Here is a 17088-nt window from a genome sequence, read left to right as displayed (position 1 = left end):
AGCTCTCAACAGTCTTTCCAGCTATCATATTTCAGCATTACTTCTGACTTATCTTTGTATGTGACTGATCCAGTGATAGTGGTCAGCCCACTGTCCTGCTCACTGCTTCCTGCTTTGCCAGACATCCAAACCATCTTGTGCATCTTGCTGCCTCAGTCTGCCCAAGGACTGTTCCTGCTTGTCTTGAATATCACTGTCCCTCTTTCCCACCAATGACAATATATCCTTTCTTGCAAAGTCTGTTCAAATTTCTTCTGTTTACAACTCTAGCCTGCAATTATCTTAGTCCCAAATGCCTACATCAGATGATTGTTGTCTCACTTAAAAAATTGTAATGTGTGATCTGGAATTACGTGTAAGTTTGCTTATGCAAAGAGTGGGATGGAATCTTTGAAATCAAAATTATTTTGAGAAATCTTGTATATGTGTTTGTAGTATCAATAGGTATACACTTTATTTTATGCATTTATAGTTAACTCACAAGTTTACAGGACTTCCCTGGTGGCTCAGACAGTAAGGCATATGCCTACAATATGGGAGACCTGGGTTCGATCCCGAGGTTGGGAAGATCCTCTGGAGAAGGAGATGGGACCCCACTCCAGTACTCTTGCCTGGAAAATCCCATGGATGGAGGAGCCTGGTAGGCTACAGTCCGTGGGGTCGCAAAGAGTTGGACACGACTGAGCAACTAAACTTTCACCTTTCACAGGTGTATATGGATGGCTTTTTATTTGCACTTCTCTGGTCTTCTCAAATGGTTCCTAGTGCTTTGAAGAAAGGCACGATGTGGTATTTTTGTTGTTGTTTAGTCACTAAGTCATTTCCAACACTTTTGTGACCCCATGGACTGTAGCCCACCAGACTCCTCTGTTCCATGAAATTTCCCAGGCAAGAATACTGGAGTGGGTAGCCATTTCCTCCTCCAGGGGGTCTTTGCAACCTAGGGATCAAACTCATATCTCCTGCTTTGCAGGCAGATTCCTTACTACTGAGCCACCTGGGAAGCCCATGATGTGGTATACCTACCCATTAACATTATGTCCTGGGTAAGGATCTGTTGAAATATACGTATATGTTTGGAAATTAGAAAGATCAAGACTTTTCACTTGTTCTTTGAAGTTTTCCTTATGTATTTCTAAAAAATATTTTTTGAGAACATGTCTTAGAGTGAAGTGAAAGTTGCTCAGTTGTGTCCAACTCTTTGCGACCCCATGGACTATACAGTCATGGCATTCTCCAGGCTAGAATACTGGAGGAGTGGGTAGCCTTTCCCTTCTCCAGGGTATCTTCCCAACCCAGGGATCTAACCCAGTTCTCCTGCATTGCAGGGAGATTCTTTACCATCTGAGCCACCAGGGAAGCCCAAAGAATCTCCTTCCCCACACCAGGAGTAGAACCTGGGCTGCCTGGGTGAAAACCATGAATCCTAAACGCTAGACATGTATTGGAGTAGAACGTGTATTTACAGTAAGTCCTAATGTCTGAAGTCCATGTGCAAACGTAAGGCATAGGTAGTGAGACTGTTAATGTCAAGACTGCATTTTGGCACGTGGTGACGTATAGCTGGGAGTGTGCATAAGCCTAGTGGTGTAATGTAAAGAACATGCTTCAAATAAAATAGAATTAGGTGGAAGCCTCAGCCGTCTGTCTCATACATGGTTGTTGGAGGTTAAGTCAGGATCCAGGTTCAGGTTTGTCTGGGTCCAAGACTGACAGTTAACCACTTTAGTATTTTGCATTCCATGCTTTTTAAGGCAAGTTAATTCATTTCTCTGAGCCTTAGTTTATTTACTTATTGAATGAACTTGATAATACTTACTGTGCAGAGATGTTTTGAGACATAAATAGAAATGTTTGTAAAGAATAAGGCAGAGAGCTTGCTCACAAAATAAGCAGGCCTATTAATCCTAGTGAAATATTTTGTTCTTTCAAAACAATTCCAACAAAAGAGATTTTGAAAGTATATCTGACGCAGAGAAAGTTGCTTATCTCTTGGCTTTAGAATATTGAACTCTTTGCTGTACATCTTGGCACAGTTTTTGGTGTTTTATTTCTCTAGAATTTAGATAATTTTCCAAGTAAGTCATTTGTTAGCAATTTCTTCCGTTCTCATCTTTGTTGTTGTTGTTCAGAATGAGTTATTGTCAAAGAAATAACAAAATTATCATTAACCTCCCTTCTGAAGACTTTGAGAATATTTGACATTTATGGTTAACGCAACTGTTATTTATTTAAAACCTTAGGTTTTGAAGTTTCCAACTTCAAACCTTAGGAGTGAAGTTTAGGAAGGCTGATTTTTTTTTTTTTTTGGTTGGAAGCCATAGTAAGAATAAACTAGAGAAGTGGTTACTGGTTTTCATCTTGGGTGCGGAAGTATGTGTATGAGTATTTTGTTGATGTTGCTATAGAAACAGTAAAAATCCAGCTTGGAAAACTTCACAAATAAAGTATTGATTTGGCTATTTAAATTCTTTTTCATATGTTGGAGTTATATCTAATTGATTTCAAAATGTCTTTTTTTTTCCTTTTCGGTCACAAATATCTAGGTATCAAAAGTTCAAGTCAGTATTGAGGATATTAACACTAATAATCATCTAAATATTTTTGGTTAGTACTACTCCTTAGAGGTTTGGGGAAAAATTTGTATTAAGGCATTTGGGGAAAAATTTCTATTAAGGCAAATCCAAATTTCCTGTTTGTGGTGCTGATGGACTGTAAGTTAAAAAATGTGTATATCCATGTATTATAGTTTCAGTTTAGTTGGGGATTTTTCTTAATGAAAAACATATATATATACACACACACTTTTTTCAAGTTTTATGTATGTTTTCTTTTACAAATTTATTATGGAGTTGTACTGGCCATGCTATTTTAGCTTTTTAGTAAAGCTGCAGTTTGGGTCAGGAGAAAGTGATTCCACTCAGCAGTTTGTAGGGGAAAATAGCTCTGCTTCTGGTTTTTATAGACTCTCTTGCTCAAAGGAAGGACTGCCATTGAGTCAGTTACAACTTCAGTGGAAGATGTCTCGCAGCTGTGCCTTTTTGGTTTTGTTCCAGAGATAGTATTTGTGTGTACTGTCAGAATGTCTTAAAGGCCCACCCTGGAAAGGATTCAACTCTATAAAAGGAGTTTTGTTTTATAACCTTTCACATATTCTTATGGGGTTCTGGTGGTGACCGTGGTCTTTATTGTCTTGTCTTTTAAACTGGTATTTTATTGAGACACAGGCTTCACAGTTTGAGAACAGGAATTACAGTTACGGTTATTGTATCTTGTAAATACATTTAACCAAGCCCTTGGCATGCACTGTGATTAAAGCAAAACAAAATACCCTTCTCCAAACCTTGCGATTTCAGTGACTTATTTTTTAGCTTCTTTTTCTGGGCATCTATAGTGATATGAAGATGGCACTCATTTCATGATATTCTTGATAATTTAATAGATACTGATTTACAAGTCAGTTAAGGTAGAAGATTATACGTGGCATCCCCAATTTTGAAAAACTTTGGAAGCCAATAACTTTCCATATTGAAAATTGTTAAGTTTAACCCATTTTGAATCCTGTGTTAAAATGAATGCTGAGAGGATTATCATTGACTGTATTCTAGGAGATGGACCATATTTCCTCTTTGGTTTCATTTTCCTTACACCACTTCCTCTTCTAGTCCATGTATGTTTCCGGTTCCCTTCTCCTTGGTCTCTGGGCTAGAGATGTCCCTCATGCCATCCCAGATTAAATTCATTTCTCTCTTCTGAACTTCCTGGCCTTCATTTTCCTTTCTCTCCTTTGTATCTTGAACCTCTCCCTACTTTGTCTTTCCCACCAAAAGCCTGCACGAAATAAAATAACCAATACTTCTCCTGTGTGGGTAGATTGTCTCGCAGCCATACTTCTTGTAGTTATTGCTGTCGTTTCTGCCAGCCTCTTCTCTGGCACTAAATTTCAGAGATTAGTTTGCCCCTTTTTCATACTCCCCTCTGTTCAGTATTTTTCCTTTAGCCAATTGTCTTTTTCTGTACTGTCCACTGGACTTGCTCTTTGGGTTATCAGCAGTCTTTCATGATGCCTGCAAAGCCTTATCTGGTTCTAGAAGCCCTTCGCCTGTTGTCCATTGCTCCCAGCCCAGCTCTTCTCTTGGGGTAATGCTTGCTTGGTTTGATGTCTTTATCTTATTCTGGTCCTTCCCACCCTCCTTCATAGGTTCTTTGCTCCCTGCCTGGTTATTTACTATGAGCATTTTTTTTTTTTTTTAACCTCTGTCTTGCCTTGGGCTTCATCTCTTCTGTAGCTTCAGATTACACTGATTGACCAAGTAGTTCCAGATTTTAGCATGGAAACCTAGGCTCTGTGGTTCAGACACATATCTCCAGCTGGCCTGATTTTCCACCCAGATGTCACACAGTCACTTAGTCCAAATGTGTTAAAAGTGGAAGCTTGGGCTTCTTTCATCCGTCTTTCATATTCTTTTTGGAAATCTATCTCTAGGTTCACGTTCCCGCTGTCTGACCTTTGACTGCCAGGAACCTGGGAACTTTGTTCTCCCTGACTCCCACTGCTCAATTCTTTTATCAAATCCTGTCCATTTTAACTACTAAATATTTACTGACTTCATCTCTTCATTTGCTTCCCTGTTGCCTCTGTGTCAGTTCAGATGCTGTTTTCTGGATCACCGGGGCCTCTGCTTAACCAGTTTCCTTTTACTACGGCATCTGTTATCACACAAGTGCCGAAGCCATCCTCCCGAAATGCAAAAGGAATATTATTTTTCATTGCCTACAGGACAGAGTTGAAACATCTGAGCTTAGCGTACTCATCACTCACTGTTTGGCTACTACCTCCCTCGTCCCATTTCCTCCATTCCCCACCCCGTATTCCGGGCAGATGAGGTGTGGACTCACCGTTCTCAGCAATGCTTTTATCTCTGGTGATTCTGTGTCTTCAGTCTCTATTCCCATGGTGAGGAGTATGCTTTAACCCGCTTACAATCAGCCCTCCTTCTCCTTCAAGGTCAGCGCCAGCGTCACCTTGGGAAGCATTCTTCCCTCATCAAGTCAGTTACTGTTGAAATGTTTATGCCTATATTTCAGCTCGGTTCTCTTTGTAGTGTTATTATTTATTTAGGTACTCTTCGGCTGGAGCCAAGTTTTATACAGGTGTGTATCCTGGAGCCAAGTTTTATACAGGTGTGTATCCTGAACAGCTATCAGTAGACAAAGGGTAATTCCTCATTGAATGAATGGATCTTAGCAAAACCTAAAATTACGGAATTCAGGATCTCATGGATACAGATAATGGTGAATCCTCTAGCTTGTGAAAGTCACTCAGTTGTGTCCGACTCTTTGCAACCCCATGGGCTATATATAGTTCATGGAATTCTCCAGGCCAGAATACTGGAGTGGGTAGACTTTCCCTTCTCCAGGGGATCTTTCCAACCCAAGGATAGAACCCAGGTCTCCCGTGTTGCATACAGATTCTTTACCAGCTGAGCCACAAGGGAAGCCCAAGAATACTGGAGTGGGTAGCCTATCCCTTCTCCAGTGGATCTTCCCGATCCAGGAATTGAACTGGGGTCTTCTGCATTGCAGGCAGATTCTTTACCAACTGAGCTATCAGGGAAGCCCCCACTCTGGCTTAATGTTGGATATTTATTGTTTCAGGTGGGGAGGGGCTGTGGATTGAGAATGTATTAGCACTTGTGCTTAGGGTTTTCTTTCATAATTCAGATTTGAAGAGGTAAGTTTCTGTAGAAATGAAAGAAAGAAGTGAGTGGAGGGACAGTTTCAGAATACAGAGATAATAAAGATACGGAGGGTTAGAAGTACACTGGATCCTCAAACAAGTGCCCAAACCATGCAGATGGCAGGCTGAAGGAAGATAGTGACACAAGCAACGTGAGGAGAGGACCCCAGATTGGGTTGTGTGTCCCCAGAGCCTGACGAGTAGCTGGGCACTGTATGTTGCATGCACCTTAACATTTCTGTGGCTTGTCTGCTGTGCTGAACTTTCTACAACATGTTTTTTGATAAGAGCCTTATGTTAGCAGGTTTCCTGTTTATATGGTTCTAGTAGGGGACTTGGAGAAGGCACTGGCACCCCACTCCAGTACTCTCGCCTGGAAAATCCCATGGACGGAAGAGCCTGGTAGGCTGTGGTCCATGGGGTCGCAAAGAGTCGGACATGACTGAGCGACTTCACTTTGACTTTCACTTTCATGCATTGGAGAATGAAATGGCAACCCACTCCAGTGTTCCTGCCTGGAGAATCCCAGGGACGGGGGAGCCTGGTAGGCTGCTGTCTATGGGGTCGCACAGAGTCGGACACAACTGAAGTGACTTAGCAGTAGCATTAGTAGGGGTCTTGGAAATAGTAGTGCTTGTTTTAAAGGGAAAGAAAGAAAAGAAGGGAAACTATGGAGGGTAGCTTAGGGTTGGGGAGCAGTTTTCTTTCTACAAGTTGAGGAAAAATTAAGTGGTGGTAGATTACTGTAGGTTAATGTTTGACTTAAGAATAAGTGTAATGGTATATTCAACCATTTTGAGGAGAAAGCCTAGGTGAATTTTTTGATGATTGAAATTGTGTGTTTAATAGTCATTTGCATTCATGTGACATTTTGCACTTGACTAGTAGCTCTCGTGTGGAGAAGGCAATGGCACCCCACTCCAGTACTCTTGCCTGGAAAATCCCATGGTTGGAGGAGCCTGATAGGCTGCAGTCCATGGGGTTGCTAAGAGTCAGATACAACTGAGCGACTTCCCTTTCACTTTTCACTTTCATGCATTGGAGAAGGAAATGGCAACCCACTCCAGTGTTCTTGCCTGGAGAATCCCAGGGACAGGGGAGCCTGATGGGCTGCCGTCTGTGGGGTCACACAGAGTCGGACACGACTGAAGCGACTTAGCAGCAGCAGCAGTAGCTCTCGTGTAGTTCTCCTGTGACGCCCACAAGAATCCCATCATATAGGTAGTTTATCTGCTGGTACCTTCATTTTATAGACTTAGTTAAGTGACAACATGGAGTAATGTCCAGACTGTTCGTGTGTGAATTTAATGTTATTGCAGATTGGGGAGATTAGATAATTTCTTGACAATGACTTCTTTATTTTGGAAACATACTTTTTGGGGGAGCAGGAAAGTGTAGGGTTTTTCTTGGATTCAGAGGATAGGGCAGAGTTGGGGAGCTTTTGAGGGGTCAGCCGGATCTTTGTTTCTTCTGGCCCTTGGACAGCCATAAAAAGCTCTTTGTTGCTGGGTATCTTCTCAAGAGTGTCTCGGCCCTTACCCTCACGTCCAGGCACTACAGTCTGCAATGGGGAAAGGCAAATAGAGTTATTAGGCAGAATCGGACATCCATCCTGGGTTCTGCTCCTAATTTACTGTGTAACTTGACAAGTGACCTAGCTTCTGGATTTCAGGTTCCCCGTCTGTGAAGGGCAAGGACAGGAGGTACATAAGAGCTGAGATCCCTTTTGATTCTATATTTGTTTTATAAGAATCCCATTTTGCTTGGTCACGTGGATGGTATTGCCCAGATGCTAGCAAGATCTTTGTTTCTGCTTTGTATGTGATGGGCTTTGTGATAATTATTTTTTTAATCCGTAAGGCAAGGAGAGTCATTACCACAGTATTAGCAGAATCATTTGTTCATCTCAAATGAGAGACGAATGAGCCTGAACATTGTAAGCCTGTAATGCCTTCCTTGTCCTCCCCAAGGAACTTGTCCACTTTGCTGTGTCCTGACTGTACCTCTGCTACAGTCCTTGTCCCGTGTGGTATAATTATTTGTTTATGTATCTGACTTCCCTTCTAGACTGTGAAATCCCTGAGGACTGGTGTGGGGAAGAACTTTCCAGTCCTGAGGGCTTAGACCAGTGTCTGGGGCAAAGGGGGAACTCAGCAAAGTTTTCTCAGATGTAAGTGAAATGAAAATAATACATTTTAAAGTAAATGCTGAATTACTGTATGTACTGGTCTGAATGTGTAATTCTGATAGGGATGCTTTTGACTTTTGAAGTTTAAAAAAAAAGGGGGGGTGTGTGGGCATTTGTTACTGCTTTGTCCTAACACTTCTTAGATGGTTTCAGAACATTAACTTTTTGTTTAGAGAGTCCCAACTGCCATCCCTTTCTTCTTTTGCTTCCCTCCTGTACCTGCTCCTGCTCTCTCTCTCCAAACCCCCTGTAAAAATCTGGGGTCATATGGAATTTTTCTTGCCCAGAGTCTCATAAATCTGTAGTACTTTCTAATGTTACATTTTACAAAACATGGTAGGAAAGAAACTTTGTGAGTGACTTACGTGCAGTTGTGCAAATTATTATGGGTTCAGCGCCTGAGAAAAGTTAAACTGTGGTGTGTGGTCAAAAGATAACTTAGCCAGAGGCTGTGGAACTGGTGTCGCAGTTGTTTTGGTTTTTTTCTTTGTTTGGTTTTTTTCTTTGATCCTGTGAAATGTGGACTGTTAGAAAATTTTATAGACAAGTTGAAATTAATCCAGATTGAGAGAATCATAAAACTTTTCTCCACGTTTTGTTCAGGAAGGATAGTCTTGCATGATGATTGGTATATAGCAAAGTTGGATTCTCTGTGACATCAGTAGAGTTCAAAAACAGAGGGGTTATTTTTTATTTTTTGGAGTACTTTTTAGGTTATTTTAGGGTTTTGCTAGAAAACTGTACTCGCTTCTTTTCTGGTTTGATAGATGATATATGCTTCTCCAGTGGAGGCTAGATGAATAATGGGGAGAGGGGAGACTGAAAGGATCTCTTCTGCTCACTGTCTTTCTGTGACACTGAGAACTTTATTTTCTGTACAGAGTTTGTGTCCTGTATGGTCTTGGAGCTTTGAGTCACCATCAGGTTCTTGCATCCTTGCATCCTATTCAGTTACATTCCTTTTCCTCAAAGTCAGGAAATAGGACATTTTGTACAAGTCAAGAAGTCATTTTACTGGGTTTAATTTTATTTATACATCAACTTGCCTATACAAATATAGGAAAAATATCCCCCACCCTACGCCCAACCAACTCCCTTGAATACTGAAGTAGTATTCTGAGGATGAACTTCTAATTTCCCCTTTTCATGAAGCAATAAAACAGTGTCAAAGCAAGGCTATTTAGGATCTTCCTAAGACAGATGCAATAGATACACGTTTATATGAGCAATTTTTAATATTTAAGACCTTACAGCATATGTGTTTTATGTATTTTAATGTGTTTAAAGCCTTACTGGAAATAATTTAAATGATACTGGACCTAGTTTGTAACTTCTGTGCCAGGAACCCACAGAGTAACCTTTTTTGTAAGTTATTTCACTTCTTTGGGTTTAGTTTACTCATCTAGTAAACAAGGGTGTTGAAACTGAGATAATGCAGCCTTGGTGGAAAAGTGTGTTGGCTTTGAAGGAAACTGCTCTCCACTATACCTTCAATGCCACTGGTATTGGTTTTGAAGCAGACTAAACTGGTGTCATTTCTACCTCTGCCACTTATTGAGTATATGAGTTTTGGAAACTCATTTAAATTCTCTGGGTTCTCCTTTTATCCACTCTATTAATGACTTGTTCTTCTTCCAAATCAGTGAGCCACAAAACTCACCTCTTATCTTAATTCTCTTAACCTTTATTTGAATAATGAGAATCCGATGTCTCATAGGCAGGATTGAAGCAAGCAGAGGAGCTTGAGCAATGGCATTGGGTTCTATGTAGATGCCTTACTCAGCTTGGGCTTCCATAACAAAATACCATATACTTGTTTACTTAAACTGCAAGTCTATTTTCTCACACTTCTGGAGACCAGAAGGCCAAGATCCAGTGCCAGCATGGTCTGTTTTTGGTGAACACTCCCTTCTTGGATTGTAGATGGCTGCCTAATCTGTGTCCTCACAAAGCAAGGTGAGAGAGGGAGCAAGAGTGAGAATGTGAGAGAATGAGCAAGCTCACTGGTGTCCCTTATTAGAAAGCCACTAATTCCATCATGATGGCTCCACCCTGATGACCTCACCTAAATCTAATTATTATCTCTCAAAGGTCCCACCTCCAAATACCATCACTTTGGGGGTTAGTGCTTCAGTGTATGGATGTTGGGGAGATATAATTCAGTTGGTGGAAGTAGGGGAGTTAGGAAGTAAGGCAGGCACAGTGGTGTTGAGAGTTGACTGGGAAAGATGGTAAAGATCTCCCTATGTCAGCTTCACTGGGTCCAGTGCTGTACGTCAGTAGTCCTGAGACTTCTGAATTCTGTGGAGCAATGCTGTGCTTAGTTGCTCGGTCATGCCTGACTCTTGGCGACCCCATGGACTTTGGCCTACCAGGTTCCTCTGTCCACGGGGACTCTCCAGGCAAGAATACTTGAGTGGGTTGCCATGCCCTCCTCTGGGGGTTTTCCCAACCCAGGGATCTAACCCAGGTCTCCTGCATTGTAGGTGGATTCTTTACTGTCTGATCCACCACGGAAGCCCTATGGAGCAATACATTTTAGAAAAAGATTTGGAGCCAGTATTTTTTTAAGTCAATATAGTGAAGTCAGTCTGCCATCCTACTGCGGTTTCTATTGCCATTTCTATGGTTTAAAATACACATTTAACAAATGTGGGAAAACCACAATCTCAATAAAAGATGGACTAAACAAATTTGGCTCTACTAAGTTCAGTTCAGGTCAGTCGCTCAGTTGTGTCCAACTCTTTGCCACCCCATGAGCAGCAGCACACCAGGCCTCTCTGTCCAACACCAACTCCTGGAGCCCACCCAAACTCATGTCCATTGAGTTGGTGATGGCCATCCAACCATCTCATCCTCTGTCATCCCCTTCTCCTCCTGCCCTCAATCTTTCCCAGCATCAGGGTCTTTTCCAGTGAGTCAGCTCTTCGCATCAGGTGGCCAAAGTATTGGAGTTTCAGCTTCCAATGAACACCCAGGACTGATCTCCTTTAGAATGGACTGATTGGATCTGCTTGCAGTCCAAGGGACTCTCAAGAATCTTCTCCAACACTACAGTTCAAAAGCATCAATTCTTTGGCGCTCAGCTTTCTTTCTTTTTTTTTTTTTCAGCTTTCTTTATAGTCCAAGTCTCACATCCATACATGACTACTGGAAAAACCACAGCCTTGACTAGATGGACCTTTGTTGGCAAAGTAATGTCTCTGCTTTTGAATATGCTATCTAAGTTGGTCATAACTTTCCTTCCAAGGAGTAAGCATCTTTTACTTTCATGGCTTCAGTCACCATCTGCAGTGATTTTGGAGCCCAGAAAAATAGTCTGACACTGTTTCCCCATCTATTTACCATGAAGTGATGGGACCAAATGCCATGATCTTCATTTTCTGAATGTTGAGCTTTAAGCCAGCTTTTTCACTCTCCTCTTTCACTTTCATCAAGAGGCTCTTTAGTTCCTCTTCACTTTCTGCCATAAGGATGGCATCATCTGCATATCTGAGGTTATTGATATTTCTCTCGGCAGTCTTGATTCCAATTTGTGCTTCCTCCAGCCCAGCGTTTCTCATGATGTACTCTGCAGAGAAGTTAAATAAGCACGGTGACAATATACAGCCTTGACGTACTCCTTTTCCTATTTGGAACCAGTCTGTTGTTCCCTGTCCAGTTCTAACTGTTGCTTCCTGACCTGCATACAGGTTTCTCAAGAGGCAGATCAGGTGGTCTGGTAGTCCCATCTCTTTCAGAATTTTCCACAGTTTATTGTGATCCACACAGCCAAAGGCTTTGGCATAGTCAATAATGCTCTACTAAAAAACTCACCAAATTGCCATTTTGTGAACCAGGGAAAGCTTTGTGGGTGGATAGTGAAGTTTACTTCCATTATATAGAATGAGTTTTTTTGTTTGTGTTTGTTCATTTTGACAGATTAATCTCTTCAGAGCTGCTACTGAAACGTATTTTCATTAAGTTCCTCTAAAGGAAAACTTACTTTTTCTCTCCTAGTTGGTATGAGTGATATCTTGTTCATTTAATTATCTAATGTTTTATTTGTAATAATTCTTTTTTTAAAAAGACTGCTGTAGGTGAATGTGAACATAAAATACTCATTGACTTAAGAATTGTTTGGTAGGAGAGCAGTGTGGTATGGTAACAGGGTCAAGATGTAAATATGTATACCTAGATGCAGAGTCTATCTTGGTCCTCATTGGTTAATGTAAATATCTATACTATAAAAAAAACCAACCAGAATTTAATGTGGAAATGTAAGGGAGTAGGGGGATGGTAATGTAGAATTAAGGAAGGTTGGTGTTTTTCAAAGCTCTCTGACCTGAATCTTAGAATAATTGTATTTCCCTTTAGTGACTATAAATTTACCTTGCTTCCATATGTATTTGTATTCATATGACAAATGGATGGAGGATTTCACCTTTTGTATCCATCATTGCTCAATTTAGGATAGCAATATAATAATAAAATAAGAATTCATCAGCTTTGTAACAATATGATGGTATCTATAATTCTAGATTGAAACAGGCCTTCCTTTAAATACAGTGTGAATGAATAAGGAAATTTTCCTACAAATCAATCAAAATAGTCCTGTTTTCAGTATATAAAAATGAAATATATATGTATTTGAATGGCTTTTCTATATCAAAATATATATACCAGTTTTATCAAGAAAGATGAGTAGACTATATGTTATATGCATGTACTTTTGGTGTCTATAGGGTGGATTAAAATAGCAAGAAATAAAAACAAAGTTGAGGGGTGCAAATTCAAAGCAATGTAAAAACGATACAAAAAAGGAGGGAAAAATTGCCTAGCAGTAGTAGGATTGTAAACAGGATTATAATCATAGGATTACAGTTGTGCCATTAAAACTGTTCTTTATGTAAAGTGTTCTTCATTTAGTGGGTAGAACAGACAGCAAGAGGATGACTTTTTCTTTGACCCATGTGGGTTTTCTAGCTGAGGAATGAAGTAACTTGGAACCATGCTGGGCTTTTCTACTGAGCATGCCCTTCTTCAGCGGCGTCTGGCCTGGGTGGGGCCAGTCTTGCTCATTAAGCAGTTGGAAGCTGGATTTCCATCCTCTTTCCACAGCCTTCTAATGACAGGGAACAGCAGACAGCGGACTCCATGTACTTCTATAAAACTGCGTATGTATTTCGAGGCGGGGAGTGTTAGGAAATTTCTATTGTAGCAGTTAGGTTTGTGGGGGTATATACTTGTTTTTGCTTTTGAAAAAAGTTTGCCTTTTGGACTGTCAGTATCTAGGAGACTGAAAATTTGGACAGTACTCATGTACAGAGTACAGAATAGATGGAATCTGATTATGTGCACTATCTGGCAAGGGATTATGTTCAGTTATATTTGAACCAAGCCCTGTGAAAAATGTGTATGTATTTTTAGACTATTTGTTTGCATTTTCTAAGGCAAATGTTGAGTTTTGTCAAGTTATCTTTGCCATAATTGCCTTTTTAGGTTTGACTTATGAGAATAGTGGAGCCAGCTGATTTTAGATATTTGTTCTACTCTTTCACAATTGATTTATTCAGTGGTACTATATACTGTACAGAAATGAATCATTCCTAAAGCACAGTGAGGACTATGTAAGGTTAATAGCATACACTTATTTTTTAACATGTTAAAAGATGATAGATTTCAATTAGCATGAAAATGAAACATTTTATAAATTACCTCCTTTGATTAAAGAACATTACAGCTAGCAGAGATTTGAATTTGCTTTTTACTTTTGACATCTACAGATTAATGGTCATTAAGATCTATCAAGAATTATGTATTGTTTTAATGCTGTCACGGCCTAAGTAAATATTAATTGAATAATAGGTGTCAACTTCTTTTACTGAATATTTAATATGTTGTCACATTGAAGAAATGTGAAAACCCACCATATTGCCCAGATTCAAACATCCAAATTTAGAAAGTCTTCTTCATGCTTCTTCTTGATATAATTTACCTGCCTAACAACCTTCCTTCGAAAAGAAACTTGTTACGTTGCTTCTTTCTAACAAAATGAAAAGCAGTACCATTGTGATAGCCAGACTACATCTGTAAGTTCCTTCATTACTGTTGACATTGCCCAGAATGTTCTTAGACCCTTGAGGAAACTACTGAGTGTTTGGGGGAGGGAGGGCGGTACATATATACTTGTGAAGTTTAAGCTTTCTGTTTTTAGGTTTAACAAAGAATTGTCTCTTCAAACTATTGACACCTCAGATGAAGGAATAAATGTCTGTGGAATTGATGCTGATGACCTGGACAGTCGTTCATAGGACCCCCACCTTCCCTATGGACTGTCTCTTTTGGAGTGTTCCAGTGCACGTTGTATGATATATTGATGACCTGTTGTTTAACATCATAGCTGGATCACAAAGAAAGTTGGAAAGGGAAATTTTAAACTTTGAAATTGTGTTGGCTTGAAATTTTTTGGTGGGTTCCAAGGGTTGGAATACCTAGCATATTCTCCAGTAGATTCCTCTACCAAATCACGTTTACAGATGTTGCATTTTGAGAATCTTATCTCCAAAGAAACAAATATATTTAGCCAAAGTGAAAGCTTGTCCCTTGCCAGCATGACCTAAAAAGTAGTCGTTTAAAACTTTGACTGAGTAGTTTTGAATGTACTAATGCTCACAGTAGAACTACTTGGGGAAAAGTAAAAAGTTTTTAAGCATTCCAGATGGCATGTCTGTAATTCCATTGTAATTACAGCTTTTCCCGCCTGGGGAAAGTTGCTTTTATCACGCTTGGAGGGTCCATATGCTAACGGTCTATGGCACCTTCAGCCGACCAACTGGAGGACTGGCCTTCACATTGGGATCTGCTTACCTAAGCTAGAAAAATCGTTCCGTTTATAGTCTCATATTTTAAGAATACATGCTATGCATTGACGTAACTCTTTGGCAGTGCTGTAAATATTGTAAAATGATAGAGGAGCTAACGACCAAAACTGCAAAAGTGAATTCCATTTTTTGACAAGGTTTAGGTATTTATGCCTGTCAACTGCAGCGTTCCAAAGCTTATGGAGAAGAGGATTTGAAAGTGCGAGATCAGTGTAGGCTCCAGCCTGGTGGCCTTGTCATAGTGTGGGGAGTTGATTGAGTTTGACAGGCTTTTGTCTTATGACCTATTAAAATGCAGCGTCTGCAGCCTGTGCATTTATCCTGTGCAGTTAACCTTGGTGGATTTGTTGTTAGCTTATTTGGGAAAAGCCTCCTGAACCACTGTTATTTTTTAGCTAAAGAATTTAGAGTTTACTTCACACAGAAATAATATTAGACTGGTTGTAGATGACTGCTTGATACCAGGTGAGTTTTACGTTGGGGCTGCGTAAGGATCCCTTGCAGAAGGTGGTTGTGGGATGACTCAGAAGTGTATTCCCTGATATCGCTTATGACAAGATGAGAATTTTGGTGGTGTTTTTGCTGTTGGGAGCCTAGTTATGACATTACTGGAAGAAACTGCAAGTAGGTATATTTTTCTTCTCTATAGAACATTCTGTTTAATGATGGTGGTCCAAAGCAGTGTTCCCCGAACACTAGGAACATCACAAAAGACATTTATCAAGAAGATACCGGCTGCCTACCAGTGCACTGGGAACATGCAGTTACTTATTTGCACAACAGTACCCCCTTCATGGAAGCACAGGAGCAGAAGCGGGGTGGGGAAGCGGTGGACAGGAAACACGACATCCTCATGCTGCTCAAGCCAGTTTTATTCCTGCCTTCCCCTCTAAATGAAGAAGAAGCTGCAGACCAAGATTGGAGATATTTGTGTGTGACCAGCTTAGGAATTTAATAAGAATCTTCCCATGCTGTTTTACTCTCCTTTGAAAACATTTCCTCAGCTTTCAGAGAAATTATTTCCAAGTTCTCTGTTCCAACTCCTCCAGCAGAGAATAAGGAATACTAATTTTTTTTTTTTTTTTTTTTGCCTACTTGTGTAGGCACCAATATTTTTGTTAGCAAAGACAGATTTTTGTTTTAGCTTCACTCTGAGAAGGATAAAAAGCTGGCAAGGTTTCCTAAGGAACTCTAGGGGCTATTATTATTTTTATGAAATGAATACTTGATGTACTTCTTAAAAGATGTCTGGCTGCTCTAAAAGCTTAGGTGTTTGAGCTTTTCCTGCTTTCAAGAACAGGCTATGCGGGGTAAGGTGTGGGTTTGTAAAGTATGCTGAATCGGAGGCTAGGAAAAATCATTCTTTTGAGAAGGTAGAGATAATCTTAAAGGTCATATGGTAAGAAATCAATTTTATTTTAGGCTGTCTTAATGCTACTGCTGAGCTGGAATAGATCGGAAGGCTTTTGCACCCAGACTGTTCATTTATGAGGCCAGAGCTATGTGAGAGGTCAAGGTGACATCGTCACTTGTGGCAGTGTGGCATTCAGGTTGTCTCCAAGAAAGCCGACCAGTTGTGCTGGGTTCACTTAATGCATACGATATTTTAATGCATAAGTATTGTCCTCCTTTAATGAAGTTTTAATGAAGTATTTAAGTCTTCAGTTTGCAAACGTCCACCCAGTGGTGTCTTTGTCTCCATATCTGCATCTCTGCACCTCATCTACTTGGTCGTCATCCATTCCCCATAATCACTGCTGTTTTCCTTATGCTTATATAGGCAGATATGTACATGTGGATTCACATACTTATACCTCCAGCACACATTACTTTCAGCACACAAGGTGCAGCATGTCTAATGTGCTATCTGAATCTTACTTTTTGGACTTGTGTAACTGGGAGATATTTCTGTAGTAGGGGGAAACCTTCCTCTTTTTCTTTATAGCTGCATAGTATTCTGTTGTATGAAGGTTGCATAGTATCACCTATTGATGGACATTGATCTGGTGCTGTTACAAGCAGTGTGATAGGGAATCATCAGTGCGTAAGTGTTGTACATATTCGGATGTATCTGTAGGATACATCCCCACAAGCAGAGTAACTGGTTTAGAATGTGTATGCATTTGGAACTTTGATAGCTGTTGGCAAACTGACTCCCATTGGATCTGTCCCAATTTACTCTCTTACTGGCAATTATCTGAGAATGGCCTCTGTTCCCATAATCTTGCTCAGTGATTACATGATTAAGCTTTTGGATTTTTCCGTGCTAAATTTTTAGCCTGTATTTATTTTACTAT

At 40.2% G+C, this 17088-nt stretch overlaps 1 protein-coding gene across 20 annotated transcripts in view; it reads left to right on the top strand.

Moving 5' to 3' along the window:
• The window catches only part of EPB41L2 (erythrocyte membrane protein band 4.1 like 2), a 209702-nt gene that overhangs the window by 68883 nt on the left and 123731 nt on the right, over window positions 1-17088 (top strand). Inside the window, exon 1 of one of the 20 annotated variants that reach the window (XM_019967426.2) lies at window positions 6787-13084. The exons of the other annotated variants lie outside the window; for them this stretch is intronic. The gene's annotated coding sequence lies outside the window, so the exon portion shown is untranslated. Of the gene's footprint in view, window positions 1-6786; window positions 13085-17088 lie in introns of those variants that run through there. 20 annotated transcript variants of the gene reach the window in all.

The sequence above is a fragment of the Bos indicus genome, chromosome 9, assembly GCF_029378745.1.
Source record: "Bos indicus isolate NIAB-ARS_2022 breed Sahiwal x Tharparkar chromosome 9, NIAB-ARS_B.indTharparkar_mat_pri_1.0, whole genome shotgun sequence".
Classification (NCBI taxonomy): domain Eukaryota; kingdom Metazoa; phylum Chordata; class Mammalia; order Artiodactyla; family Bovidae; genus Bos; species Bos indicus.
Note: the sequence above shows the minus strand (reverse complement) of the source record. Positions and strands in the feature narration are given on the sequence as shown.